We start from the raw sequence: 13,038 nt of genomic DNA on the forward strand, positions 1-13,038 counted from the left end.
CTTCGGTCAGGTAGTTAACTCTAGGTGCGACATCATCTCCAGTCGCGCGTGTGGAGGTGTGGCGTGCAGTTCGTGTGTCGTGGTGTTAGTGGCCAATGTAACCAATTTTAAAGTATGAATGAGTTCAGAGAAAATGTTGCACGCTTTTGCGGCACCAAACCAACCACTCCATTCAATTGTTCGTTTAGTTATCAGAGGTAGCAGTGATATTTGGCATCAGAGCTAATTAGAGTCCAGGAGGTCGGTGAACACGGAACGCTACCGGCGTTGGGATTGGGGGCGCGGGTTCATTGACCAGGTGATGGTCTGGGCCAATCCACCACCGAGAGAGCAGGAAACGAACGGATCAGGTGGAGGGGTCATTGTGTAGTTCATAGTCCGTGGGGTGGGTGGGGCGACTGAAAGTCGCCTAGAGTGGGGGTGAATAGGCGGAAACTAAAATTTACAAACTTAAAGCACAACTACAAGCCAGGGTTAGCGTTAGAAATAAATCCGAGTCCGAAAGAGAGTAGAAAACAAATCAACCAAGGAATAAAGCGGATGACACGGTGATTTGTTTTACCGAGGTTCAGTTCTTGCAAACCTAGTCCCCGTTGAGGTGGTCACAAAGACCGGGTCTCTTTCAACCCTTTCCCTCTCTCAAACGATCACCTAGACCGAGTGAGCTTTCTCCTTAATCAAATGGGTCACTTAGACCCCACAAGAACCACCACACACTTGGTGTCTCTTGTTTTGATTACAAGTGCTTGAAGAACAAGAATGGGGAAGAAGAAAGCGATCCAAGAACAAGAGCTCAAAGAACACCAACAAAACACTCTCACTAGTCACTATTTGTTTGGAGTGGATTTGGGACTTGGAGAGGCTTTGATTCTATTGAATTATGTCTTGTATTGATTGCACTAGCTCTTGTATTAAATGAGATGTCTGAAAAACTTGGATGCTTGGAGTGGTGGTGGTTGGGGGGTATTTATAGCCCCAACCACCAATTCAACCGTGGGGGAGGCTGTCTGTCGATGGACGCAACGGACAGTCCGGTGCGCCATCGGACACTGTCCGGTGCACCAGCCACGTCATCTAACCGTTAGGGTTCTGACTGTTCCGACCGTTGGAGCGCTGACTTCATGTCACACCGGACAGTCCGGTGCGGCACCTGACAACTACTGTTCAGTGTCTAGTGCGCCTCTGACGCCTGCTCTGACTTCTGCGCGCACTGTTCACGCATTGTTCACGCTTTTGCAGACGACCATTGCGCTGTTAGCCGTTGCTCCGCATGGTGCACCGGGCAGTCCGGTGGCACACTGGACAGTCCGGTGAATTATAGCGGAGCGGCTCTCCAGAAACCCGAAGCTGAAGAGTTGGAGTCGATCACCCCTGGTGCACCGGACAGTCCGGTGCGCCAAACCAGGGTTCTCTTCGGTTTCTTTTGCTCCTTTGTTTTGAACCCTAACTTTGATCTTTTTATTGGTTTGTGTTGAACCTTTGGCACCTATAGAATATATAATCTAGAGCAAACTAGTTAGTCCAATTATTTGTGTTGGGCATTTCAACCACCAAAATCATTTAGGAAAAGGTTTGACCCTATTTCCCTTTCAATCTCCCCCTTTTTGGTGATTGATGCCAACACAAACCAAAGCAAATGTATAAGTGCAGAATTGAACTAGTTTGTATAAGGTAAGTGCAAAGGTTGCTTGGAATTAAACCAATTTATACTTTCACTAGATATGCATGGGTTGCTTTCTTTCTTTTAACATTTTGGACCACATTTGCAAAACTTGTTTTGTTTTTGCAAATTCTTTTGGAAAATCTTTTCAAAGTCTTTTTGCAAATAGTCAAAGGTACATCAATAAGATTTCGAGAAGCATTTTCAAGATTTGAAATTTTCTCCCACTATTTCAAATGCTTTTCCTTTGACTTAAACAAAACTACCCCTGGATGAAATTCTCCTCTTAGTTTTCAAGAGGGTTTTGAGTTTTAAATACCAATTGAAAAATCTTTGACAATATATATCAATTTGAAATATGTATACCAATTGAGATATAATTTCCAGATGATTACTAATTTGAAAGGTACCAATTGAAAACTTTATTACGAAAAATTTGAAATTGGTGGTGGTGCGGTCCTTTTGCTTTGGGCTAATACTCTCTCCCCCTTTGGCATTAATTGCCGAAAACGGAGACTTTGGGAGCCCTTGACTTTCTCCCCATTGGTACAAGTAAATATGAGTGGAAAGATTATACCAATGTTAAGTTTGGTGGAGTAATGGCGAAGGGTAATGATACCGATAGAGTGGAGTGGAAGCCTTGTCTTCGCCGAGTACTCCATTTCCCTTTTAATCTACGACTTAGCATAAAAATACACTTGGAAACACATTAGTCGTAGCAAATAAAAGAGATATGATCAAAGGTACATAAATGAGCTATGTGTGCAAAATGTCAATCAAAGTTTCGAGAATCAAGTATATTTAGCTCATTCCTAAGTTTGGTAAAGGTTTTCTCATCTAAAGGCTTGGTAAAGATATCGGCTAATTGTTCTTTGGTGTCAATATAGGCTATCTCAATATCCCCCCTTTGTTGGTGATCCCTCAAAAAGTGATGTCGAATGTCTATGTGCTTAGTGCGGTTGTGTTCAATGGGATTCTCTGCTATACGGATAGCACTCTCATTGTCACATAGGAAAGGGACTTTGCTCAATTTGTAGCCATAGTCTCTGGGGGTTTGCCTCATCCAAAGTAATATGTACTCGGCTTCGGCGGTAGAAAGAGCTACTGAATTTTGTTTCTTTGAAGCCCAAGACACCAGGGATCTCCCTAGAAATTGACAAGTCCCTGATGTGCTCTTCCTGTCAATTTTACACCCTACCCAATCAGCATCTGAATATCCTATTAAATCAAAAGTGGATCCCTTGGGGTACCAAAGTCCAAACTTAGGTGTATAAACTAAATATCTCATGATTCTTTTCACGGCCCTAAGGTGAACTTCCTTAGGATCGGCTTGGAACCTTGCACACATGCATACGGAAAGCATAATATCCGGTCGAGATGCACAGAAGTAGAGTAGCGATCCTATCATCGACCAGTATACCTTTTGATCTACGGATTTACCTCTCGTATCGAGGTCGAGATGCCCATTTGTTCCCATGGGTGTCTTGATGGGCTTGGCATCCTTCATTCCAAACTTGTTAAGAATGTCTTGTATGTATTTTGTTTGGCTGATGAAGGTGCCCTCTTGGAGTTGCTTTATTTGAAATCCTAAGAAATATCTCAACTCCCCCATCATAGTCATCTCAAATTTTTAAACCATGATCCTACTGAACTCTTCACAAGTAGATTTGTTAGTAGACCCAAATATGAAATCATCAACATAAATTTGGCATACAAACAAATCATTTACAACAGTTTTAGTAAAGAGAGTAGGATCGGCTTTACCGACTTTGAAGCCATTAGTGATAAGGAAATCTCTTATACATTCATACCATGCTCTTGAGGCTTGCTTGAGCCCATAAAGCGCCTTTGAGAGTTTATAAACATGGTTAGGGTACTCACTATCTTCAAAGCCAGGAGGTTGCTCAACATAGACCTCTTCCTTGATTGGTCCATTGAGGAAGGCACTTTTCACGTCCATTTGGTAAAGCTTAAAGCCATGGTAAGTAGCATAGGCAAGTAATATGCGAATTGACTCAAGCCTAGCTATGGGTGCATAGGTTTCACTGAAATCCAAACCTTTGACTTGTGAATAGCCCTTGGCCATAAGTTGGGCTTTGTTCCTTGTCACCACACCATGCTCATCTTGCTTGTTGCGGAAAACCCACTTGGTTCCTACAACATTTTGGTTAGGACGTGGAACTAAATGTCATACCTCATTCCTCGTGAAGTTGTTGAGCTCCTCTTGCATTGCCAACACCCAATCCGAATCTCTTAATGCATCTTCCACCCTGTATGGCTCAATTGAAGACACAAAAGAGTAATGTTCGCAAAAATGAGCGACTCGAGATCGAGTGGTTACCCCCTTATGAATATCACCGAGGATGGAGTTCACGGGGTGATTCCTTTGAATCGCTTGGTGGACTCTTGGGTGTGGCGGTCTTTGACCCTGTACTTCTTGATCCTTCCTTGTCTTGATCAATTTCATCTCCCCCTTGATCCTTGTCCTCCTCTTGAGGTGGCTCATTCTCTTGATCTTCTTCTTTATCATCTTGAGCTTGTTCCTCATCTTGAGTTGGTGGAGATGCTTGATTTGAAGATGATGGTTGATCTTGGGCTTGTGGAGGCTCTTCGGATTCCTTAGGACACACATCCCCAATGGACATGTTCCTTAGAGCGATGCATGGAGCCTCTTCATCATCTAGTTCATCAAGATCAACTTGCTCCACTTGGGAGTCATTAGTCTCATCAAACACAATGTCACAAGAAACTTCAACCAGTCCAGTGGACTTGTTAAAGACTCTATATGCCCTTGTGTTTGAATCATACCCTAGTAAAAAGCCTTCTATAGCCTTGGGAGCAAATTTAGATTTTCTACCTCTTTTAACAAGAATAAAACATTTGCTACCAAAGACTCTAAAATATGAAACATTGGGCTTTTTACCGGTTAGGAGTTCATATGATGTCTTCTTGAGGATTCGGTGAAGGTAGAGCCGGTTGATGGAGTAGCAGGCGGTGTTAATCACCTCAGCCCAAAACCGGTCCAGAGTCTTGTACTCATCAAACATGGTCCTCGCCATGTCTAATAGAGTTCTACTCTTCCTCTCCACTACACCATTTTGCTGAGGTGTGTAGGGAGAAGAGAACTCATGCTTGATGCCCTCCTCCTCAAGGAAGCCTTCAATTTGTGAATTCTTGAACTTCGTCCCATTGTGGCTTCTAATCTTTTTGATCCTTAAGCCGAACTCATTTTGAGCTCATCTCAAGAACCCCTTTAATGTCTCTTGGGTTTGTGATTTATCCTACAAAAAGAACACCCAAGTGAAGCGAGAATAATCATCCACAATGACTAGACAGTACTTACTCCCGTCGATGCTTATGTAAGCTATTGGGCCGAATAAATCCATATGGAGTAGCTCAAGCGATCTGTCAGTTGTCATGATATTCTTGTGTGGATGGTGGGCACCAACTTTCTTCCCTACTTGACATGCGCTACAAATCCTGTCTTTCTCAAAATGAACATTTGTTAGTCCCAAAATGTGTTCTCCCTTTAGAAGCTTGTGAATATTCTTCATCCCAACATGAGCTAGTCGGCGATGCCAGAGCCAACCCATATTAGTCTTAGCAATTAAGCAATTGTCGAGTTCAGCTCTATTGAAATCAACTAAGTATAGCTGACCCTCTAACAGTCCCTTAAATGCTACTGAATCATCACTTCTTCTAAAGACAGTAACACCTATATCCGTAAAAAGACATTTGTAACCCATTTTGCATAATTGAGAAACTGAAAGCAAGTTATAATCTAAAGAATCTACAAGAAAAACATTGAAAATAGAGTGGTAAGGAGATATTGCAATTTTACCCAGTCCTTTGACCAAACCTTGATTTTCATCCCCGAATGTGATAGCTCTTTGGGGATCATCGTTTTTCTCGTAGGAGGAGAACATCCTTTTCTCCCATGTCATGTGGTTTGTGCACCCGCTATCAATTATCCAACTTGAGCCCCCGGATGCATAAACCTGCAAAACAATTTAGGCCTTGTTCTTAGGTACCCAAACGGTCTTAGGTCCTTTCACATTAGAAACAAGAACCTTGGGTACCCAAACACAAGTCTTTGATCCCTTGTGTTTGGCTCCAACATATTTGGCAACTACTTTGACTGATTTGTTAGTCAGCACATAAGAAGCATCAAAAGTCTTAAATGAAATAGTAGGCTCATTTGATGCAGTAGGAGATTTCTTTTTAGGCAATTTAACATGGGTTGATTGCCTAGAACTAGATGCCTCATTCTTGTACATAAAAGCATGGTGAGAAACAGAATGAGACTTCCTAGCATGAATTCTCCTAATCTTGTGCTCAGGATAATCAGCAGGATATAAAATGTAACCCTCGTTATCCTGAGCCATGGGAGCCTTGCCCTTAACAAAATTAGACAATCTTTTGGAGGCATTAAGTTTGACATTGCCTCCCTGTTGGAAGCCAATGCCATCCTTAATGCCAGGGCGTCTCCCATTATAGAGCATGCTTCTAGCAAATTTAAATTTTTCATTTTCTATCTCATGTTCATTAATTTTAGCAGTTAATGTAGCTATGTTATCATTTTGTTGTTTAATTAAAGCAAGGTGATCATGGATAGCATCTACATTAACATCTCTACATCTAGTGCAAATGGAAACATGATCAATAGTAGATGTAGATGGTTTGCAAGCATTTAATTCATCAATCTTAGTATGTAAAATAGCATTCTCATTTCTAAAATTGGAAATAGAAACATTGCAAACATTCAAATCTTTAGCCTCAGGAATTAATTTTTCATTCTCAATTTTAAGGCTAGAAAGTGATGCATTCAATTTATCAATCTTAGCAATTAAACTAGCATTTTCATTCTTAAGATTGACAATTAAATCATCACAAGCATTTAACTTCTCAATCTTAGCAATAAAACTAGAATTCTCTTTCCTAAGGTTGGAAATGGTGTCATGACAAATGCTAAGCTCCCTAGTCAAATTTTCATTTTTCTCTACCTCCTGAGCATAAGCATTTTTTACCTTAACATGCTTTTTATTTTTCTTAATAAGGAATTCCTCTTGGCTATCCAAGAGTTCATCCTTCTCATGAATAGCACCTATCAATTCATTTAATTTTTCCTTTTGTTGCATGTTAAGGTTGGCAAAAAGACTAAACAAGTTTTCTTCATCATCACTAGATGTTGTATATTTGGTAGAGGCTTTAGATTTTACCTTCTTCTTTTTACCGTCTTTTGCCATGAAGCATTTGTGGCCGACGTTGGGGAAGAGGAGGCCCTTCTTGACAGCGATGTTGGCGGCGTCCTCGTCGGAGGAGGAGTCGGTGGAGCTCTCATTGGAGTCCCATTCCCGACACACGTGGGCATCGCCACCCTTTTTCTTGTAGTATCTCTTCTTTTCCTTCCTCTTTCCCTTCTTGTTGTTGCCCCTGTCACTATCACTAGATAATGGACATTTAGCAATGAAATAACTAGACTTACCACACTTGTAGCACACCCTTTTGGAACGGGGCTTGTAGTCTCTCCCCTTCCTTTGTTTGAGGATTTGGCGAAAGATTTTGATGATGAGCACCATCTCCTCGTTGTCGAGCTTGGAGGCGTCGATTGGAATCCTACTTGGTGTAGATTCCTTCTTTTCTTCCTCTGTTGCCTTGAATGCGATGGGTTGCACCTCGGGTGTGGAGGTACCGCCTTTCTCCAAGTTGACTATTTGTTTGGAGCCTTTGATCATCAATTCAAAGCTCACAAACTTCCCTATAACCTCCTCGGGAGACATTAGCTTATATCTAGGATCACCACGAATTAATTGAACTTGTGTAGGATTAAGAAAAACGAGTGATCTTAGAATAACCTTGACCATCTCATGGTCATCCCATTTGGTGCTCCCGAGGTTGCGCACTTGGTTCACCAAGATCTTGAGCCGGTTGTACATGGCTTGTGGCTCCTCTCCTTGGTTGAGAACGAATCGACTGAGCTCCCCCTCGATCGTCTCCCGCTTGGTGATCTTGGTCACCTCATCCCCTTCGTGCGCAGTTTTGAGTATGTCCCAAATCTCTTTGGCACTTTTAAACCCTTGCACCTTATTATACTCCTCTCGATATAGAGAGGCGAGGAGTATAGTAGTTGCTTGGCAATCAAAGTGCTTGATTTGGGCGACCTTATCCGAGTCGCAGTCTTCGTCCCCCGGCGATGGTACCTACGCTCCAAATTCAATAATGTCCCATATGCTAGCGTGGAGTGAGGTTAGGTGATGCCTCATTTTATCACTCCACATATTATAATCTTCACCATAAAAAACCGGTGGTTTGCCTAGTGGGACGGAAAGTAAAAGAGTGCGTCTAGAAATACGGGGATAACGAAGTGGCATCTTACTATACTTCTTGCGCTCATGGCGCTTAGAAGTGACGGACGGCGCGTCGGAGCCAGAGGTGGATGGCGACGAAGAATCAGTCTCGTAGTAGACCACCTTCTTCATCTTCTTTTTCTTGTCGCCACTCCGACGTGACTTGTGAGGAGGTGATCCCTCCTTTAGCTTGTTGTTGGACTCCCTTGATCGAGCCTTCCCGTGGCTTGTGGCCTTCTCGTCGGTCACGATCTCCCTCTTGGCGTGATCTCCCGACATCACTTCGAGTGGTTAGACTCTAATGAAGTACCAGACTCTGATACCAATTGAAAGTCGCCTAGAGAGGGGGTGAATAGGCAGAAACTGAAATTTACAAACTTAAAGCACAACTACAAGCCAGGGTTAGCGTTAGAAATAAATCCGAGTCCGAAAGAGAGTGGAAAACAAATCAACCAAGGAATAAAGCAGATGACACGATGATTTGTTTTACCGAGGTTCGGTTCTTGCAAACCTAGTCCCCGTTGAGGTGGTCACAAAGACCGGGTCTCTTTCAACCCTTTCCCTCTCTCAAACGGTCACCTAGACCGAGTGAGCTTTCTCCTTAATCAAATGGGTCACTTAGACCCCACAAGGACCACCACACACTTGGTGTCTCTTGTTTTGATTACAAGTGCTTGAAGAACAAGAATGGGGAAGAAGAAAGCGATCCAAGAACAAGAGCTCAAAGAACACCAACAAAACACTCTCACTAGTCACTATTTGTTTGGAGTGGGATTTGGGACTTGGAGAGGCTTTGATTCTATTGAACTGTGTCTTGTATTGATTGCACTAGCTCTTGTATTGAATGAGATGTCTGAAAAACTTGGATGCTTGGAGTGGTGGTGGTTGGGGGTATTTATAGTCCCAACCACCAATTCAACCGTTGGGGAGGCTGTCTGTTGATGGGCGCACCGGACAGTCCGGTGCGCCAGCCACGTCACCTAACCGTTAGGGTTCTGACTGTTCCGACCGTTAGAGCGCTGACTTCATGTCACACCGGACAGTCCGGTGCGGCACCGGACAGCTACTGTTCAGTGTCTGGTGCGTCTCTAACGACTGCTCTGACTTCTGCGTGCACTGTTCACACACTGTTCACGCTTTTGCAGACGGCAGTTGCGCTGTTAGCCGTTGCTCCGCATGGTGCACCGGACAGTCCGGTGAATTATAGCGGAGCGGCTCTCCAGAAACCCGAAGCTGAAGAGTTTGAGTTGATCGCCCCTGGTGCACCGGACACTGTCCGGTGGTGCACCGGACAGTCCGGTGTGCCAGACCAGGGTTCTCTTCGGTTTCTTTTGCTCCTTTGTTTTGAACCCTGTTGGGGACTTGTTCTCAAATGCTATGAGTTAAGAACAAGGCAACATAAAATGTTAAATGTTAATATCCTTCGTCCTTCGAAGCATTATTTCCCTTAGGATATAATGATCCTCAGACGAAGGTCATGAAGGACTTACCTTCATCACCGCAACATATATTAATAAAAGAAGAAGCATATGAAATATAAGAGACAACATGAATAATCATATGACATTATTTATTATCTCTTCTTCATATTATTATGAATAAACAGAAACAATATTGAATTGCATTTGTACCTTCAGCTTGACAGAAGGTAGAAGTCCAAGCATGACGCACGAGCGAATACAAGTCAGCGTGAACAGTACGGGGGTACTGTTTATCTATTTATAGGCACAGGGCGCAGCCCGTGTAAAATTACATTGATGTCCTTTATGTTCACTATTCACTCAAGGACAATTCAACGAGAACTAGATAGCCTTTTTGAATGGGAAATGTGCCCTTGGGCCATTTCTAAGTATTTTGGTGATTGAGTGCCAACACAAGTGCTTAAGTGAAAATCTATGCCAATTGATGGACAATGTGCAAATCAAGTCTAAAGGTATGCTTCTAGACTTAGTACATTGTTTTGAGAACTAATATATTGTGTCTAAGTGCTGGAAACAGGAGAAATCAATTTGGAGGTGACTTGGCTCGTTTAGCCAAAGTCTGCTCAGTCTGGGTGCACCGGACTGTCCGGTGGTGCACCGGACAGTGTCCGGTGCGCCAGGCTGGCTCTGGCTAACTTGCTGCTCTCGGGACTTCGACGGCGGTGTACGGCTATAAATCACCGGACTGTTCGGTGGTGCACCGGACTGTCCGGTGAGCCATTAATAGGCGAAGTCGTCGCTCTCGGGAAGTGATTAACGGCGTACGACTATAATTCACCGGACTGTCCGGTGGTGCACCGGACTGTCCGGTGATCCAACGGTCAGCCGGGCCAACAGTCGGCCGAGGATTCCGCGCGTGACGCGTGGCCGAGCCAACGGTCACAAGGGGGCACCAGACTATCCGGTGTGCACCGGACAGTGTCCGGTGCGCCAATGGCTCTGAATCTGCAACGGTCGGCTTCTCCAAAGAAGGAAAGAAATCCGCACCGGACAGTGTCCGGTGGTGCACCGGACTGTCTGGTGTGCCAGGCGACTGAAGGCAAGAATTGCCTTCCTGGAATGCTCTCAACGGCTCCTAGCTGCCTTGGGGCTATAAAAGGGACCCCTAGGCGCATGGAGGAGATAACCAAGCATCCCTTGAGCATTGTTGATCACTCACACTTCATTCTTGCGCACTTGTTCGACATTCTTAGTGATTTGAGCTCTGTTCTAGTGAGAACCTCGTGATATTCTTTTGAGCTCTAGTCTGGGTCTTGTGTGTGCATATTTGCTGTGATTTTGTGTCTTGTGTGTGTTGCTCATCCCTCCCTTACTCCGTGCTTCTTTGTGAACATCAAAGTGTAAGGGCGAGAGACTCCAAGTTGTGGAGATTCCTCGCAAGCGGGATATAGTAAAACTAAGCAAAACACCGTGGTATTCAAGTGGGTCTTTGGACCGCTTGAGAGGGGTTGATTGCAACCCTCGTCCGTTGGGACGCCACAACGTGGAGTAGGCAAGCGTTGGACTTGGCCAAACCACGGGATAAACCACTGTGCCATATCTGTGTTGATCTCTTTATGGTTATTGTGTTTTTGCTAAGACTCCTCTCTATCCACTTGGCATTATTGTGCTAACTCCTAATCAAGTTTTGTGGCATTAAGTTTTCAAGTTCCATAGGATCACCTATTCACCCCCCCTCTAGGTGCTCTCAATTGGTATCAAAGTCGTTCTCTTCACGAAGGGACTAATCGCCCGAAGTGTAACGCCCTGAATTTGGGGGTAGATTTTTTTCTTCTTTTCCCTCACCAAATTCAGGCGTTACCCTTTCCTTTTCCCTTTTCTCCTCGCTAAACCTTGATCTTTTCCAAAGTATAGCGGGATTCGGCTTGAGATCCCATGTAAAGCAAAACCCTAAAATATTTTATTTTGTGTGATGCACCATGCCGAACCATGCATACCTTTTGATTGTTTAAAAATGTGAAGGCATTCATCTAGAGGAAAATAGATTTTAGAAAAAGAAAAAAACCTTTTTCTTCTCCTCTCCCCCTCCTTCCCCATTTTCGGCCCAGCCGCCCCCCTTCCCCCCCGCGTGGGCCTCGCGGCGGCCCAGCCGCCCCCCTTCCCCTCCCGCCGTGGGCCGCCTGGCGGCCCAGCCGCGCGCCCCCTCCCCCTTTGGGCCCAGCCGGCCCAACCGCCCCCTCCATTTTCTTTTTCCAAAAATCCCCTCCCCGCGGGTCCCGCCCGTCATCTCTCTCTCTCCCTCACCCTAACCCTAACCCTAGCCGCCGCCGCCCCTCCCCCGCGCCGCCGCCGCCGTCCCTCCTCGGCGCCGCCGCCGCCGTCCTCCCCTCTGGTGAGGCCCTCCCTCCTCCCTCCCCCTCCCTCTTTCCTCCCCTCCCTCCTCCTTCCCTCCCGTCGGCGCCCTCCCCCGCGCCCCGCGCCGCCCGCCTCGGCCCCGGCCCCGGCCACCTTCGGCTCGGCCGCGCTCGGCCGCCCGCGCCCGACCACCCCGCGCCGCCCCGCCTTCGGTCGTCCCCGGCGAGCCCGCCGCGCCGGCCTCGCCCCGCTCGGCCCCGCCCCCGGCCGCCCTCGGCCACCCCGTCCCGCGCCCCCTCGACCCCGCCCCCATGCCCGGCGAGCTCGGCCACCCCCCGGCGACCTCGGCCGCCCGACCCCGGCCTCGGCCGCCCCCGACCCCGGCTCGGCCGCCTCGCCGCGCCCGGCCCCGACCTCGCCGCGCCCCGCCCGGCTCGGCCGCCCCGCGCCACGGCCCCGGCCCAGCCGTCCCCGCCCGGCTCGGCCGCCCCGGCCTCGGCTCGGCCGCCCGGCCTCGGCTCGGCCGCCCCGGCCTCGGCTCGGCCGCCCGCGCCCCGGCCCCGGCCCCGGCCCAACCGCCCCGCCTCGCGTTCGGCCGCCCCCGACGAACCCGCCTCCGTCCCCGCCCCGACGCGGTGACCGACCGTGTCCTCGCTCGCCCGTGCCCGCTTGCCCCGACGTGCTTGCCCGCTCGCCCCGCCGTGCCTTGCTCGCGTCGCGACGGCCCTCGGCGTGGCCTCGAGCTCGGCCAGCGCACGGCCCCGACGCGTGCGCGACTCGTTCGTGGCACGTTAAGTGTGGCTTTGCGCGTGCGCGTGTTCGCGCAGCGTTCTGGCGTAGCTTGTCGTGCTCGCGACGCGACGCATAGCGCCCTGTCGCGCTCGCGACACGATCGTCTACCCCCTAGCCCCGTCTACCCCACCTATCCTATGCGCGCTAATCACGTTGTTTATATTAATAAGATAGGAGTCTCAATCTGGAAATTGGTTACATTAGTTAATTTGTATAGCTAATTGCCTAACTCATTTAATGTTAATCTACTAAAAGTGGTCACGTTTACATTAGTGCATGTAGCTAATTCTTTTGTTAAGACCAATTGGAATTAGAACACGTGACGTCTAGTTATTCATCAACCCATAGTGCGTCTCGGGCATAAGCTTTAACTCACGCGAGACCTTTTCTCATTTCTTTCTAACCATGGTAAGTTCATTATCGTATGTGATATTCTATGCATATTTACTTCATTTGTTCTCTT

This window comes from Zea mays, chromosome 3 (assembly GCF_902167145.1).
Source record: "Zea mays cultivar B73 chromosome 3, Zm-B73-REFERENCE-NAM-5.0, whole genome shotgun sequence".
NCBI classification, from domain to species: Eukaryota; Viridiplantae; Streptophyta; class Magnoliopsida; order Poales; family Poaceae; genus Zea; species Zea mays.